This window comes from Tiliqua scincoides, chromosome 2, assembly GCF_035046505.1.
Source record: "Tiliqua scincoides isolate rTilSci1 chromosome 2, rTilSci1.hap2, whole genome shotgun sequence".
NCBI lineage: Eukaryota > Metazoa > Chordata > Lepidosauria > Squamata > Scincidae > Tiliqua > Tiliqua scincoides.
Window position 1 is genome coordinate 264,743,406 of NC_089822.1, and position 18,391 is coordinate 264,761,796.

General features: G+C 46.6%; 1 pseudogene; it reads right to left on the bottom strand.

Moving 5' to 3' along the window:
- Window positions 1–16,360, bottom strand: part of LOC136640518 (zinc finger protein 721-like) — a 51,761-nt pseudogene extending 35,401 nt beyond the window's left edge.
- Window positions 16,361–18,391: the final 2,031 nt, after the last annotated feature.

Below are 18,391 nucleotides of genomic sequence, written 5' to 3' on the forward strand. Positions count from 1 at the left end.
ACTGCAATCAAGAACCTTGAAGGAGGAAAAGATAATTTCAAGATTATTCACGCTGGCTGGTAGCTACCCAGGGAGGAAATAAGTGAATTTGGACTTCCCCTGCTGGAGCAAGCACAAAACTATTTTGATTAATGGTATGTACCGAAGAGAAATAAATAAGTAATCCTCAACGGAGGAAATAAAGTCTACTTTGGTTTTCCCAGCAAAAAGCCTTGATTCAAGCCTGCTCATTGTTACTTTCGATTTCCTAGCAAGAGGCTTGAAATCTGCTTTGGTTATTTAAAGGCATACTAACCTAATTTGACTGTGTTATTGACCTGGATTAGTGATACACCCTTTTTGGAAGAAGGGATGCAAGATAAAGATTTGGATTTTTTGATGGTTTGACTGATTTGACATTGATTTGATATTGATATTGACTGGACGGGGAATATTGACCTATACTTTTTGGATAAAAAAATTGGAAAGTAGCCCTACAAGAAGTGCCTGGATTTGACATCGATAAAAATGGAAAGCCAGACCTTGTTGGTGGATTTCTTGATGGATTTTAGAAGAGAAATGGAACAACAGGTCAGAGAATTGTCTGAACAAATTGGGCAAATAAGCTCCTCCCTCGTAAACATGCAGGAAGAGATCACAAACAATGGACAAGAAAAAAGAATGGATCAAATGTCGGGTGAAATTAAAGAAGTGGAGTATTTTGAAATGAGACAGGAGACGGAAGAAGCATTTGTCACTATAACAATTAAGAATCTTAAGGAAGAAAGAAGAAGAAATGTTCGGGGAGCAGGCTGTCTCAAGAAGAGGAAGAATTTATGGATTAAATCCAAAAACAACAGAATGAAAAAGAAGAAAGAAAAACAGAGAAGGGCTAAGAAACTCAAGAGATTTAAGAGGAAAAAGAAGAAATGGAAGAAGCAGTGAGAGGAGTAAGAAGGAACACCGATAAGACAGAGTACAAAGCAAGCATTAAGACAGAAAGTTAAAATGGCTGAATAATAAGTAGAAATTTTTTTTAACCATATTAAATTAAAATAGATGTAAATGAAAATTCGAAATATAAATATTGCAAAAATTAAGTGGTATTAAGATAAATAAGGGTTATTTTTTTAAAAGAGAAGTTATATATGATAATCTATAGATGGTATTTTATTTTAGAGGAAATAGTAAAAGTGTAGTCTGGATAATTAAATATGTTGCATCAGTAAAGAATTAAGGGAAGTTTTTTATTATGTGTGGTGGAAGGGCGAAAAAATAAAGACATTTGGGAAAGTGATATATAACATGTCATAAGAGATATGGTTGTATTACCATTTTAATTGGAGATATTCCTCTTAAATGTGATATTAGAATTTAAAAATTAGATAAGAAATATTTTATTTTAAATATTAGTTTAGTGGCAAGAAGATTGAATAAGTAAAAGTTTGAAGTCTTTTTACGATTGGATAGATAATTTTAGAGTAAAAGTATTGATTGTTTAGTTAAACTATTAATTAGTAGATTAATAAATATGATAATTTTTGTATTAATGAATAATTTAGTTTGGACTAATGTATGTTGTAATTGATGGCCAATACCCTCATGTGTAACCTGTGAAGTCCCAGCCCTAAGTTTATTCAATCTTCCTTACCTGTTTCTGTAATAAATAAATAAAGTATTGTAAAAAAAAGGGGGGGGAGAACAAGATACAGATGAAAAAGAAATTAAAAACTGTAGACCAGTTTCTCTGCTGAATGTTGATTATAAGATTTTCGCTACAATAGTAGCAACAAGGATGAAAAAGATTTTAATTCAGATAATACATGAAGACCAAGCAGGTTTTCTACCAAAGAGACATTTGAAAAATAATGTGAGGATAATTATTGATATGTTAGAATATTTTGAAGCACATCCAGGAAAAAAGATGGGTTTGGTCTTTCTAGACACACAGAAAGCATTCGATAATGTGGACTGGGGTTTTATGATACAACAATTAACAGAAATGAGATTTGGAGAAAATTTTACAAAAGTCATCTATTCTACACAAAAGGCAAAAATAAGAATAAATGGAGAATTTACAAAGGAAATACTGATCCAACAGGGAACTCGACAATGATGCCTGCTTTCACCATTGCTCTTTATCCTTACATTGGAAATGTTAAGTAATGTAATAAGAACAGATGACAGAATTTCAGGAGTAAAAATACAGAATGAAATCTTTAAATTGCAAGCATATGCAGATGATTCGGTATTTATATTGGAAAACCCAAGTAATTCTTTGGAATCTTCATTGGAAGATTTAAATAATTATGGAAATGTAGCTGGATTAAAGATTAACTATCAAAAGACTAAACTATTAGTGAAGAATATAAGAGAGAAGGAGAAACAACAACTACAAGAGTATGGTTTACAAATAACTTCCAAAATCAAATATTTGGGTATAATTTTAACTAAAAAATCCAGCACCCTGATGGAAGATAATTATTTGAAACTGTTAAAAGAAATAAAAAAAAGACCTAGAAAAATGGAGCAAATTGAAACTTTCTTTTATGGGCAGGATTGCAACGATTAAAATGAATATATTACCTAAAGTTGATGTTCTTATTTCAAACTATCCCAATTTTACTTAAAGGGAATTTTTTTATAGAATTAAATAGAGTCATAACTAAATTTGTTTGGCAAGGTGAAAAAGCAAGAATTAAGATGAAGATTCTACAAGACTCTAAAGAATGGGCTGGATCTGGACTCCCAAATGGGGAAATATACACTGCTCAAAACAATAAAGGGAACACTTAAACAACACATCCAAGATCTGAATGAACGAAATATTCCTATTAAATACTTTGTTCCTGACATAGTTGAATGTACTGACAACAAAATCACACAACAATCATCAATGGAAATCACATTTATTAACCCATGGAGGTCTGGGTTTGGTGTCATACTCAAAACTGAAGTGGAAAAACACACTACAGGCTGATCCAACTTTGATGTAATGTCCATAAAGCAAGTCAAAATGAGGCTCAGTAGTGTGTGTGGCCTCCACATGCCTGTATGACCTCCCTACAATGCCTGGGCATGCTCCTGATGAGGTGGCGGATAGTCTCCTGAAGGATCGCCTCCCAGACCTGGACTAAAGCATCCGCCAACTCCTGGACAATCTGTGGTGCAACGTGGCGCTGGTGGATGGTGCGAGACATGATGTCCCAGATGTGCTCAATTGGATTCAGGTCTGGGGAACGGGCGGGCCAGTCCATAGCATCAATGCCTTCATCTTGCAGGAACTGTTGACACACTCCAGCCACATGAGGTCTAGCATTGTCCTGCATTAGGAGGAACCCAGGGCCAACCGCACCAGCATATGGTCTCACAAGGGATCTGAGGATCTCATCTCGGTACCTAATGGCAGTCAGGCTACCTCTGGCGAGCACATGGAGGGCTGTGCGGCCCCCCAAAGAAATGCCACCCCACACCATTACTGACCCACTGCCAAACCGGTCATGCTGGAGGATGTTGCAGGCAGCGGAACGTTCTCCCTGCCATCTCCAGACTCTGTCACGTCTGTCACATGTGCTCAGTGTGAACCTGCTTTCATCTGTGAAGAGCACAGGGTGCCAGTGGCGAGGTTGCCAATCTTGGTGTTCTCTGGCAAATGCCAAACGTCCTGCACGGTGTCGGGCTGTCAGCACAACCCCCACCTGTGGACGTTGGGCCCTCATACCACCCTCATGGAGTCTGTTTCTGACCATTTGAGCAGACACATGCACATTTGTGGCCTGCTGGAGGTCATTTTGCAGGGCTCTGGCAGTGCTCCTCCTGTTCCTCCTGGCACGAAGGCGGAGGTAGTGGTCCTGATGCTGGGTTGTTGCCCTCCTACGGCCTCCTCCACGTATCCTGGTGTACTGGCCTGTCTCCTGGTAGCACCTCCATGCTCTGGACACTACACTGACAGACACAGCAAACCTTCTTGCCACAGCTCGCATTGATGTGCCATCCTGGATGAGCTGTACTACCTGAGCCACTTGTGTGGGTTGCAGACTCCGCCTCATGCTGCCACTAGAGTGACAGCACCGCCAGCATTCAAAGGCCACCCAAACATCAGCCAGAAAGCATAGGGACTGCGAAGTGGTCTGTGGTCACCACCTGCAGAACCACTCCTTTATTGGGGGTGTCTTGTTACTTGCCTATGATTTCCACCTGTTGTCTACTCCATTTGTGCAACAGCATGTGAACTTGATTGTCAATCGGTGTGGCTTCCTAGGTGGACAGTTTGATTTCACAGAAGTGTGATTGACTTGGAGTGACACTGTGTTGTTTAAGTGTTCCCTTTATTGTTTTGAGCAGTGTATTATCAAGCTGCAGTTTTAAACTGGATTAAAGAATGACAAATCTGAAGAATCAAGGATTATTGAAGAAATCTGAAGAATCAAGGATTATGATCTTCAAATTGGATGGCATGCTTTTCTTATATACAATAAAGCTAATTATAATGGACATTTTAAACAACATTTAATAAGAAGAGCATTGCTACGAGTATGGGAGCAGATTAGATATAAGCTCTATGAGAAAATACCAATATGGATTAAACCATTGGAGATAGCGACCAAACCAGAATGGATTGATGAATCGCAAAATTAAACCTATCGAGAGCTGCTAAATGAAAAAACAGAACTATGGTCGAAAGAAGAACTTAATAATAAACGTATAGCTCTGGATTGGTGGTTAGAAATCCAAATAAAATCAAGACTCAAGGAAGATACAAAAACAGGAATATATTTACAAGATACTGACTTTGATAAGCTGTTTTTTGAAGATGAAGGAAAATATAGAAAAAAGATGCATAAGTTTTTATTAGACATAAATATGGAAGATAAAATAGTAAAAGACACAATGATACAACGGGCAAAAAATATTGGACATACTATACCTCTGGAAAGTTGGGAGCAAATATGGAAAAATAATATTAGATTAACTAAAGCAGTTTTGTTTAAAGAAAATATTTACAAGATGTTTTATAGGTGGCATTTTCCCCCTGACAAACTAGCTAAAATGTATTAAGGATTGTCCAACAAATGCTGGAAATGTAAAGATTCTGTGGGCACATTTTACCATATGTGGTGGACCTGCTCTAAAGTGAAAAAGTACCCGGAAAATGTACATACTATGTTACAGAAAATGTTAAAATGTTCTGTCCCCTTTGTTCCAGAATTATTTCTCCTAAATATTATACCAGATCATTATAGTAGAAATATCAGACATGTTTTGATTCACATCAACACTGCAGCAAGACTTTTATTTGCACAGATGTGGAAAAATATAGAGGTGCCAAATATGAACATGTCAATAGAAAAAAATTATGAAATAGTTGAAATTGATATTTTATCAGAAACATTACATGATGATGGTAAATTAGATAGAATTAAGGATATATGGGAACCTTTTTACAATTGGTTAGAAATAGAATAAATAGAACAAAATAATTAAAATGTATCAGATCTGTAGTTGTTTGAAGGAAAAAACAAAAAACGAAAACTGTACTCTGGTGGAGACCTAATGTATCTTTCCTTTGTATTCCCCCGACCTACGTATGTACCTTTGTACCTATCCCCATATCTGAATTTTTTAAAAAATGCATCGCAAACCACTGGTTGGTCCGGACCCATAGTTTGGGAACCTCTGCTCTACAAAATCTTGTAGGACTCAGACATGATTGATAGGGCATCCACTCCACACCCGAATTGCATCAGCCATCTGCGGCAAGCAGGAAGCTTTTGGCAACTATCAAACACCTGGACCTTGTGTGTGTGTGTGTGTGTGTGTGTGTGTGTGTGTGTGTGTGTGTGTGTGTGAACGTAAACATCAACCCTGTAATAATTTAACGTGGTGTTTCTCCTTATCTGCCAAATGAGTCTATGGCATAATTCCCCACAACCTGTGTGATATCCAGACTGGCAGAATGGGCAGCAAAATGGCAGAAGCCTTTTAATGTGGATAGAAAGAAGCTCTTTACACTCTCACACAACACCAGAACCAGGGGACATTCACTAAAATTGAGTGTTGGGAGAGTTAGAACAGACAAAAGAAAATATTCCTGTACTCAGTGTGTGGTTGGTCTGTGGAACTCCTTGCCACAGGACGTGGTGATGGTGATGGCATCTGGCCTGGATGCCTTTAAAAGGGGATTGGACAAGTTTCTGGAGGAAAAATCCATTATGGGTTACAAGACATGATTTTAGAAATGGGCTATGTCAGAATGCCAGATGCAAGGGAGGGCACCAGGCTGAGGTCTCGTTAGCTGGTGTGCTCCCTGGGGCATTTGGTGGGCCGCTGTGAGATACAGGAAGATGGACCACAAGCTGAGTAAAGAAATATTTTCTTTTGTCTGTCCTAACCTCAATTTTAGTGGATGTCCCCTGGTTCTGGTGTTGTGTGAGAGTGTAAAGAGCATCCCTCTATCTACGCTATCCTTCCCATGCATAATTTTGTATGTTTCAATCATGTCCCCCCTCAGGCGTCTCTTTTCTAGGCTGAAGAGGCCCAAATGCCGTAGCCTTCATTAGAAAAGCCATTGAGAATAAGACAGTTAATATTGTAATGCCGTTGTACAAATAGATGGTAAGGCCACATCTGGAGTATTGTGTTCAGTTCTGGTCGCCGCATCTCGAAAAGGATATAGTGGAAATGGAAACGGTGCAGTATAGAGCGACCAAAATGATTGCCGGGCTGGGGCACCTCCCTTATGGCTGTGGGAGGTTCTCTGCCTTCTCTGCCAGGCCATGGCGAGTGCTTGCTCAGGAGATGCTTCCCAGAGAGGGTGGAGAACTGACCGCTCGTAACCACAGTTTGCGCTTCCAGTGTTTCATTGTGTACTCCCCCATGGACTACCAAATTTAGTGGTATTTTTAATGTGCAGGGCGTGGGGTGGGGTTGCATATGGTTCATGGATTCCAATTTTTCCCTCAGTGGTCCATGGGCTCCAAAAGGTTGGGAACCACTGGTCTAGAAAAAAGGCACCTGAGGGGGGACATGATTGAGACATATAAAATATTTCTAACAGCATGTGGTTAGTCTGTGGAACTCTTTGCCACAGGATGTGGTGATGGCATGTGCATAGATGCCTTTAAAAGGGAACTGGACAAGTTTCTGGAGAAAAAGTTCATCACGAGTTACAAGCCATGATTGATATGTGCAACCTCCTGCTTTTAGAACTAGGGTATTTCAAAACGCCAGATGCCAGGGAGGGCACCAGGATGATGGTCTCTTGTCTTGTGTGCTCCTTGGGGCATCTGGTGGACCATTGTGATCAGTGGCGTAGCTAATGATCGTGTAGCCCTTTGCATAAAAATGATGCCCCAGAAGTGATGTCACAACTGGAAGTGATGTCATATCCAGGCTTTAAAACATGAAAATAAGGAGAGTGCCTGCCTCCTCTCCCCAGAAGCTTGCTACCCATATGCTCTCCCACCTCCCCCCCCCAGCCAGTGGCATAGCTAAGGCATCTATCTGCTCCCCCAGGTCAAAGAAGATTTTGTAGCCCCCTACAACAAAAACAAATTTAATTAATGAAGTAAAAAAATAAAAAGCGTGCCCCTTATTAGTTAGAAACACTGTACTGGGGTGAAGAGGGATAGTTATTTTCCCCCGTTAAATATAAGAAGAGCACCACTTGAAAAAGTGCCTCTAACCAGTTAGAAGGGCTTATATTATGATACATGGAAATGAGAGCTGACTCATATTAACACCTTATTGGTTCCATGTTGTATCATAACAGCATCTCATTGGCTCTTAGAACAATTAGGGTGCAATCCTCACTCCTTATGTCAGTGCTTTCCAGCACAGACATAAGGGCAATGCAGCTCTGAGGTAAGGGAACAAACATGTGCTTACTCTGAGGAGGCCTCAGTGAGTGACACCTAACTGCAGGATGCAGCACAGAGCCCATTGGCACCGCTATGCCAGTGCTGGAAAGGATTGTGCCCTTAGTCTCATAGGTCTGTTTTGAGTTAAGAAATCCACTTTTTGTTCCATAATGCAGTTGTGTTTTCCTTTTCTGATTAACTGGCTATAACTTTTGATAGATATTCCAATGAGGTTTGTCTCATTGCATTTTGCATTAAATTACCTTTCCAAAGATATATAACATGATGGTATTATCCTTACATACCAATTTTGTTTTCACAATTTTGGCCACTAGTGTCAAGCTCAGCTTGTTGCCCCCCTAAAGCTGGGGCCAGGTGCAACTGCTACCTCCTCCACATCCTTAGCTATGCTACTGATACTACTGCTACTGTGATATACAGGATGCTACACTAGATGGAACTTTGGCCTGATCCAGTGGGGTTATTCTGATGTTAGGTGTGGTGGCCCTAAACGCGCCCATTGCAGCTGCAGAGGCTGAAAGCTGGTTGGATGCAGCAGAGATGTCTTGGCACTTTGGTCCTAAGTGGGATGAGACTCCAGCACCCCCAACCTGCTGAGACACACACCTTGAAAGATCACCCGGCTTTGCTTTGTCCTCCTCCGTTCCTTGTCTGGAAGAGATCAGATCTCTAATGACTTCTACGCTTCTTTTGGATCAGGCGAGGAAGGATCATTTTCAGCTTCAAATTCCACCGCTCTTTCTCACAATTTTTATCCCAACTGCATCTGTTGAAACCAAGAGGAAAAAACGTACAATAGTTAAAACAATCAACAGTCCCAGAGCTAAAATACTGTCCTCCAGTGTCTCTCCTACACACCCCCTTTTCTGCATGGGTTTCAGTGCTGAATGGCCCCTTCTGGCCCTCTCTGTTTCAGCTTTTAAATTGCCCATGTCTAAACCCACACCAAAGGAACTGAGAGCAGACCCATAGCTGAGCATGCAATGGGGAGGTGCTGCAGTTGGTCTTCTTCTCAGCCACCTCCCCTTTCCCTCCACTGGCTGGGCTTCCAATCTGGGCATCTCCACCCACAAGGTGGGGGGGGGGCTTCTCCTTTCTACCCACCTCTGCCCTGGGACTCCCCCTTCGCCACAACTGCATTTGGACTCAGCAGAGGGGCTGAGGTGGTGAGTCCATGTCTGCTGAGTCCACATGTTTGCTGGGGTGGAGGAGGCAAAGGAAGGGGCTTCCCTACTCACATCACCTCCCCTTTTTGCTCTTCTAGGAATCCAGAGTAGCTCCTTGTAAGGCTTAGATTTTTACAGAGGATCCCAAGTGAGGAGGCACATCACCTCTGGGCATCCCCTCCTCCTCTTCCCAGGGAGATGCTGAAAGGATCCTTTTTGGCTGCAAACTTCAGCTCTCTTTCCTATGATGTTTATCCCACTTGCCTCTGTTGAAGCAAAGAGACCTGCAATGATTCAAACAATAAACAGTATCAAAGATCCAGCATGCATGAAAAAGACAACAGAGTTCAAAAGCACCCATCGCCACAGTTTCAGGAACAGTTCGGGGCTCCAGATCCTGCTCTCCAGGGTCCCCTCCACACCCCACAGTTTTCTGCAGGGGTTTCACTGCTGAAGGGCCCCTGCTGGCCCTCCCTGTTCCGGCTTTTCCACTGTCCCTGCCAAAAGACCCCACCAGAAAATCAAGCCATCCCAGAGCAGACCCAAAGTTTAGGATGCAAATGGGGGGGGAACGGGACTGTCACAGCTCCTCTTCTCAGCCCCCCCTTTCCCTTCACCAGCTAGGCTTTGAGCTTGGCTGCCTCTGCCTCCTGGGGGCTCCTCTCCCACCCCTCTTGATTCCTTCCTACCACTGCAGTCCTGGGACGCCCCCCCTTTGCAGCATGGGAGGGGGAGCTGCTGACTCAGACACTTGAGCAGAGGAGGCAAAGGAAGGGGCAGAGCAGGAAGTGGGTTCCCACCCCCTTTTCCTCCTCTGGGAAGAGGAAGGTCTCTTTGCAGGTCGTCAAAGTCTGGACCCCCCAACTCCCAGGTGGGGCAGGAGGTGCATCTCCTCCAGCTGGGCATCCCCTTCTCCTCCCCCCCCCCATTCCCCCAATGAAAGCTGATCATCTCCTCTCCCCCACCCAGGCTGCAGATGGCTCTTCCAGGGTCTCTTTCCCCAGCATGATGTCCTGTCCGAGTCCAAGAGGCTGGAAAGTCTTTGCAGGGGCTCTTCAGCAGCATTCCAGTGAGCCCGGTGCATGCTGGTACTTGAAGTCCTGGATACTCCTCGGCGGGAGGGGGGTCGGGGGCTTCTTGTAGTGGGGGATTCAATTATTAGAAGCATAGAGAGGGGGGTTTGCGACGGATGTGAGGACCGCATGGTGACTTGCCTGCCTGGTGCGAAGGTTGCGGACATCACTTCTCGTCTAGACAGGCTAGTAGACAGTGCTGGGGGAGAGGTAGCGGCTGTGGTGCATGTCGGCACCAACGACGTGGGCAAGTGTAGCTGGGAGGTCCTGGAGGCCAAATTTAGGCTTTTAGGCAGGAAGCTGAAAGCCAGGACCTCAAAGGTAGCGTTCTCTGAAGTGCTACCTGTTCCACGCGCAGGGCCAGCTAGGCAGGCGGAGATCAGGGGTCTCAATGCGTGGATGAGACGGTGGTGTAGGGAGGAGGGGTTTAGATTCGTTAGGCACTGGGGAACGTTTTGGGACAAGCGGGGCCTGTACAAGAGGGACGGGCTCCATTTGAACCAGAATGGAACCAGACTGCTGGCGCATAACATTAAAAAGGTGGCAGAGCAGCTTTTAAACTGATCCCTGGGGGAAGGCCGACAGGAGCCGAGGGGCATCCGGTTCGGGACTCCTCATCCCTATGGGATGAGGATGGGGAGGTTAGAGAACAACAAGACAAAGGCAGGGTAGGAGAAGAAATTGGGAAAGGTAGGGAGATGGGATGTGATAGACAGTTTGGCACAATGAGAGGATGCGGGGACAAAGGAGCGAATAAGCAGCCCGTCCTGGGGCATTCCGTGTATAAATGCTTTTATGCGAATGCCCGAAGTCTACGAGCAAAGGTGGGAGAACTGGAATGTCTGGTGACAAGGGAAAATATTGACATAGTGGGCATAACGGAAACCTGGTGGAATGCGGAGAATCAGTGGGATACCGCAATCCCGGGCTATAAACTCTACAGGAGGGACAGGCAGGGGCGTGTTGGAGGTGGGGTGGCCCTTTATGTTAAGGAAGGGATAGAATCCAGCAAAGTAGAGATTGAAGGTGGGTCCGACTCCACCGTAGAATCTCTGTGGGTTAAATTACCAGGCTTGAGCAGCGATGTAATACTGGGGGTGTGCTATCGTCCTCCAGACCAGAAATCTGATGGGGACCTTGAAATGAGGAAACAGATCAGGGAGGTGACAAGGAAGGACAGGGTTGTAATCATGGGGGACTTCAATTATCCTCATATTGACTGGGTCAATTTGTGTTCTGGTCACAATAAGGAAACCGGATTTCTTGACGTGCTAAATGACTGTGGCTTAGATCAGCTAGTCACGGAGCCCACCAGAGGACAGGTGACTCTGGATTTAATTTTGTGCGGTACGCAGGACCTGGTTAGAGATGTAAACGTTACTGAGCCATTGGGGAACAGTGATCATGCTGCGATCCGTTTTGACGTGCACGTTGGGGGAAGAATACCAGGCAAATCTCTAACAAAAACCCTTGACTTCCAACGGGCGGACTTCCCTCAAATGAGGAGGCTGGTTAGAAGGAGGTTGAAAGGGAGGGTAAAAAGAGTCCAGTCTCTCCAGAGTGCATGGAGGCTGCTTAAAACAACAGTAATAGAGGCCCAGCAGAGGTGTATACCGCAAAGAAAGAAGGAGGGTTCCACTAAATCCAGGAGGGTGCCCGCATGGCTAACCAGCCAAGTTAGAGAGGCTGTGAAGGGCAAGGAAGCTTCCTTCCGTAAATGGAAGTCTTGCCCTAATGAAGAGAATAAAAAGGAACATAAACTGTGGCAAAAGAAATGTAAGAAGGTGATAGGGGAGGCCAAGCGAGACTATGAGGAACGCATGGCCAGCAACATGAAGGGGAATAATAAAAGCTTCTTCAAATATGTTAGAAGCAGGAAACCCGCCAGAGAAGCGGTTGGCCCTCTGGATGGTGAAGGAGGGAAAGGGGAGATAAAAGGAGACTTAGAGATGGCAGAGAAATTAAATGAGTTCTTTGCATCTGTCTTCACGGCAGAAGACCTCGGGCAGATACCGCTGCCCGAACGGCCCCTCCTAACCGAGGAGTTAAGTCAGATAGAGGTTAAAAGAGAAGATGTTTCAGACCTCATTGATAAATTAAAGATCAATAAGTCACCGGGCCCTGATGGCATACACCCAAGGGTTATTAAGGAATTGAAGAATGAAGTTGCAGATCTCTTGACTAAGGTATGCAACTTGTCCCTCAAAACGGCCACGGTGCCAGAAGATTGGAGGATAGCAAATGTCACGCCTATTTTTAAAAAGGGAAAGAGGGGGGACCCGGGAAACTATAGGCCGGTCAGCCTAACATCTATACCGGGTAAGATGGTGGAATGCCTCATCAAAGATAGGATCTCAAAACACATAGACGAACAGGCCTTGCTGAGGGAGAGTCAGCATGGCTTCTGTAAGGGTAAGTCTTGCCTCACAAACCTTATAGAATTCTTTGAAAAGGTCAACAGGCATGTGGATGCGGGAGAACCCGTGGACATTATATATCTGGACTTTCAGAAGGCGTTTGACACGGTCCCTCACCAAAGGCTACTGAAAAAACTCCACAGTCAGGGAATTAGAGGACAGGTCCTCTCGTGGATTGAGAACTGGTTGGAGGCCAGGAAGCAGAGAGTGGGTGTCAATGGGCAATTTTCACAATGGAGAGAGCTGAAAAGCGGTGTGCCCCAAGGATCTGTCCTGGGACCGGTGCTTTTCAACCTCTTCATAAATGACCTGGAGACAGGGTTGAGCAGGGAAGTGGCTAAGTTTGCAGATGACACCAAACTTTTCCGAGTGGTAAAGACCAGAAGTGATTGTGAGGAGCTCCAGAAGGATCTCTCCAGACTGGCAGAATGGGCAGCAAAATGGCAGATGCGCTTCAATGTCAGTAAGTGTAAAGTCATGCACATTGGGGCAAAAAATCAAAACTTTAGATATAGGCTGATGGGTTCTGAGCTGTCTGTGACAGATCAGGAGAGAGATCTTGGGGTGGTGGTGGACAGGTCGATGAAAGTGTCGACCCAATGTGCGGTGGCAGTGAAGAAGGCCAATTCTATGCTTGGGATCATTAGGAAGGGTATTGAGAACAAAACGGTTAGTATTATAATGCCGTTGTACAAATCAATGGTAAGGCCACACCTGGAGTATTGTGTCCAGTTCTGGTCGCCGCATCTCAAAAAAGACATAGTGGAAATGGAAAAGGTGCAAAAGAGAGCGACTAAGATGATTACGGGGCTGGGGCACCTTCCTTATGAGGAAAGGCTACGGCGTTTGGGCCTCTTCAGCCTAGAAAAGCGACGCTTGAGGGGGGACATGATTGAGACATACAAAATTATGCAGGGGATGGACAGAGTGGATAGGGAGATGCTCTTTACACTCTCACATAATACCAGAACCAGGGGACATCCACTAAAATTGAGTGTTGGGCGGGTTAGGACAGACAAAAGAAAATATTTCTTTACTCAGCGCGTGGTCGGTCTGTGGAACTCCTTGCCACAGGATGTGGTGCTGGCGTCTAGCCTAGACGCCTTTAAAAAGGGGATTGGACGAGTTTCTGGAGGAAAAATCCATTATGGGGTACAAGCGATGATGTGTATGCGCAACCTCCTGATTTTAGGAATGGGTTAAGTCAGAATGCCAGATGTAGGGGAGAGCACCAGGATGAGGTCTCTTGTTACCTGGTGTGCTCCCTGGGGCATTTGGTGGGCCGCTGTGAGATACAGGAAGCTGGACTAGATGGGCCTATGGCCTGATCCAGTGGGGCTGTTCTTATGTTCTTATGTTCTTATGTTAAGTCCTTCCCCTCCTCCTTTCCAAGATACAGAGCATCCTGGTTGTTGTAGTTTTACCTTTTGCCTTGTCCCTGTGCTGAAAGACTCTTCAGCTGCCCTGCTGCTTTGGGAAAATCTGGTGTATTCTGATGCACTCAATGGAACCAGATCCAAAGGGGGGTTAAAACTCCTGGTGCATTTAGCAGTTGTGCAGCCAAGAGAATTAGAAAAAGCATTGAGAACAAAGCAGCTAATATTATAATGCCGTTGTACAAATCGATGGTAAGGCCACACCTGGAGTATTGTGTCCAGTTCTGGTCGCAGCATCTCAAAAAGGATATAGTGGAAATGGAAAAGGTGCAAAGGAGAGCGACTAAGATGATTCCTGGGCTGGGGTACCTTCCTTATGAGGAAGACAAAAGAAAATATTTCTTTACTCAGTGTGTGGTAGGTCTGTGGAACTCCTTGCCGCAGGATGTGGTGACGGCATCTGGCCTGGAGGAAAAAATGCATTATGGGTTACAATTCATGATGTGTATGTGCAACCTCCTGATTTTAGAAATGGGCTATGTCAGAATGCCAGATGCAAGGGAGGGCACCAGGATGCAGGTCCTGGTGCAAAGAAGGGCACCAGGATGCAGGACTCTTGTTGTCCTGTGTGCTCCCTGGGACATTTGGTGGGCCACTGTAAGATACAGGAAGCTGGACTAGATGGGCCTATGGCCTGATTCAGCAGGGCTGTTTTTATGTCTGGCTTCCTTTACTGGCCAAGGGGCATCTTTCAGCCGGCAAATGCCTCCAAAGGAGACAGTGCATTCTGCATTGTCCGCTATGGTGCCAGGGAACAGTCAGGAACAGCATCATCAGTGAAGAAGGCCAGTTCCATGCTTGTGATCGACAGAAAAGGCATTGGGAATAAGATGGCTAATATTATAATGCCGTTGTACAAAGGCCACACCTGGAGTATTGTGTCCAGTTCTGATCACCACATCTCAAAAAGGACATAGTGGAAATGGGAAAAGTGCAAAAAAGGGGTGCTGCTGCATTGTGTGCTCAGGGCGTCATGAGGCGCTCCGGAAGGAAGCGTTCTGATCACAGGAGGGACGGTTTCGGCTGAATGTCGGATCTGCCCTCACGCTGAGGTTGGCCCAGCTCTGCTCTCTGGATATAAAGAGGGACCTGGAGGAGTGGCTTTGTGTGGCATTCTTGGAAAACTTAGAGAACATCTCTGTTGCTGTGTCTGGTTCCAGCATGGCTGAAGGAACTCCCCACCCACACCTAAGCATTTTTGTGGTTCTTGACTGCATGGATTAGTTGATGCACAGTGGGTCCTCTTTATCAGCGGGTTTAGAACCTCTGGCTGGAGAACTCACAAAGAACCTCCTGGACACGAATAGAAGTGCCATTTGGTTGCATCTGGGAGGCTTTCTGAGCCCTCCAAATACATACACCGGAAGGCCCTTCCAGTTGCATCCAGAGGTCAGGTGAGGGCCCCAACCCACAGAATTGGTTATCCGTGTGTTTTGGTATCTGCGGGGAATTGGGAAGCAGAGGGCCGACCTGTACTATAAAGGAATGAGTGAAACTTCTTACAGGCTCCAAGCATTTATGTGGCTGCTCTCCTTTAAGGAGTGTTAGATATGCAGTCAGATTGGAGCTTCAACTGATGTGTGGCGATATGTCAGTTATCTGCTATCTCTGAAGCTGCTTCCACACTCCAAGCACTGAAGTTTTTTTTTGCCCCAGGTGGGTTCTTTGATGCACAGTTAGGCTTGAATTCATCCTGAAGCTCTTTCCACACTGTTTCTCCCCTGTGTGGGTTCTTAGATGCACAGAAAGTTTTCCACTTTCAGTGAAGGTCTTTTCACACTCCAACTTTGTACCCCCTGACTAAACTCCTCTCGGAGGCCCTGCATATGAGCAGTTACATGTTACATGAGCGTTATGTGTTACATATGACCCCGTGCGATGATCCCCCCCTCAAGCCAGAACCCCCTTACCTGCCACTCCTCCGCCGCTGCGCGACTTCCGAGGAGACCTTCTGCCAGGGCCGCTGCCTAGGCGCTGCTCTCTGGCACCAGCGCGCAACCTCCGGGGGCAGGAGGGAGGAGCCTCTCCAGGACCAGCAGGTCGAGCATCTGCGCCTTGGTGCGCCGCCCGGGCTGCAGCAACCCGCGGCAGAGCGCCGGCTGCAGAGCGAGCGGGGCCCTTCGCCCTCCCGGGAGCGCAGCTGCAGGGCCGGCCGGCCGTGCAGCAGCCCCCGTCAGAACTCCGCGGCGCTCCTCTGCGGGTCTCTGCCCCGAGGCGCCTCCACAACAGCCTTCTGGTCCCGCTGCGCAGCTGATGCTGGCGGCACAGCCGAGCTCCGCCGGGCCAGACTCGTCCGCAGCGGGACCGGCTGGACTCTCCAGGCGGCTGCAGGAGATCCCTGGGAAGCCAACCAGGGAAGACACGAAAGGAACTGGAGGCGGGCACGTGGGAACGGAGATCTTCCGTGTTCGGGAAGATCATCCACAGCGGGGCTCAACTCCGTGCGATCCAAGGAGTCCTTCTCAACCGGATGCGGTTTCAAGAGGCGGAGGCAGGGGGTCTTGTGGGGGGGGGAGGCAGGCGGAGGGCAGGGCGAGGGGAGGGGCGCCTGGGGAGGACGGGCCTCCGTGGGGAGAGGAGGGGCCGGCCGTGGGGAGGACGGAGGAGAGGGGGGCGCCCGACACCCAGATCCCCCACACTTACTTTCAGCCCTCCGCACTCGCTGCCCCCTTTGCAGCGCGCAGGGGGGCGGAGCGGGTGAGCAGCGCTCCCAGCAGGGTCTCCGCCCCGAGCTGCTTCCAGGCAGATCGGGGCAGAGCAAGAGGGAGGCGCCTGAAGGTTCTTGGCTGGCCGGCTCCTCTTTTGCAGGCTGAACCACAGACCCCAGAAACAGTCACCCGCGCTGGTCCCCTTAGGCAGCCTCCTTTGCCCCTCCCTCCCTCCCTTGGGTGCGTGGCTAGACTGGAAGCTGTGGTCTGTCAGCCCAGTCCCTAGCCATGCTTTCCTGGGAGTAAGCCCAATTGACACTAATGGGACTTACATCTGAGTAGACATGCCTAAAATTGGGCTCTGTGTCTCTTTCTCCAGGATTCCAGAGTGGGCGTGTCTTAAGGAAATTGTGGGTCTGGTGAAGTTGCTTGTGGCTTTGGGGAAACTGGGGAGATCTGGGTGGTCGGATTCTCGGTGGTCTCCATGGCAGGGCCAGTCCTTGTCATCTGGGAAGCTCCTCTCTCTCAGGCAGGCAGGTTAGGTTGCAAAGTCTTCCTCAGGGGAGGGGCTGCCTCGATTCCCCAGACTGCAAAGACCACGATGGCCCCTCTGTCTTGGACTTGCTTGGGTAGATAGATGTCCATCCTTCAAGTCCAGTGTGTCAAAAGGCCATCCAGATAAACTCTGACGACCTAAATCTAACCCCATTCTGGACCAAGAAAGACGAGGACCATGCTGTACCCCAGATACAACCACACTGTACCTAAGGGGGACCTGTCAAGGAAGATGCATCCTTATCTTCTACCATTCCATTGCTTTGCATTTGCTTTCTTCTTTTTCATATGCTTCAGGCTGTGAGGGTGGGCAGACTGACCCTGCCATGGAGACCGCAAAGAAGAGGAGTTCGCAGGGAGGCTCAAATCTCCCTGTTCTCCAGTGGGGTCTCTATGGCAGGGTCAGTCCTTGTCATCTGGGAAATGCCCAAGCCCTGCCTCCTCAAGGGTGGGAGCTGCCTGAAGTCTCTGAAATTATGCCCTGGAGGATAGTGTATGACCCCCCCAGGTGGACCCCCCAAGCCAGTCTCCCGGTGCCTGTGGGGTCACAACCTCCTAATGAGGGAGGATGGGGCTTAAATTTGGACCAATCTAAACTTGGATTGACCCTTGGGACTAGAGGATTGCTTGTGACCTTGAAAGGACTGTGGGTGGGCAAAACCTTTCTCTTATCCCTGTTCTCAATGAGAATGGGATCTAGTGCCTCCCCCAAAAGTTTATTCCGCTCAAAGGGGATGGCGACCAATCTGGCCTAGAAGCCTGAGTTGACATCCCAGTGTCAGAGCCAGATGTTTCTCCTGGCCACTAAGACAGAGGCCATGGATCGTGCAGTAAATTGAAAAGAATCAAAAGGGGCATCTGCAGAAAGGGCTGCTGATAGAGCAATTTCCTTCAGCGTATCAGCTCTTCCACCCCAAAATAGGTAGGTCTAGACATCAGGAAGTTAGTGGCAGCTGCCCTGGGGGCCTAAGAAGAGGTTTCAAGGCTCTCTTGTGTGCACCTCTATCCCTTTTATCACAAGGGTCCTTTGGTCCCCCTTCGCCCCTCTGATGGTATCTCAGCATGCAAAGTGAAGGCAGCAATGGGAGCATCAACTGTGGGGACCTTCAAGGTTGCAGAGTATTGAGATTTCTACTCAGACTTTAATTCAAGGCGGTTTACATAGGCAGGCTGTTCTAAATCCCCGTAGGGATTTTTACAATTGAAGAAAGGTTCTATCTTTCAAGAACCACAACAT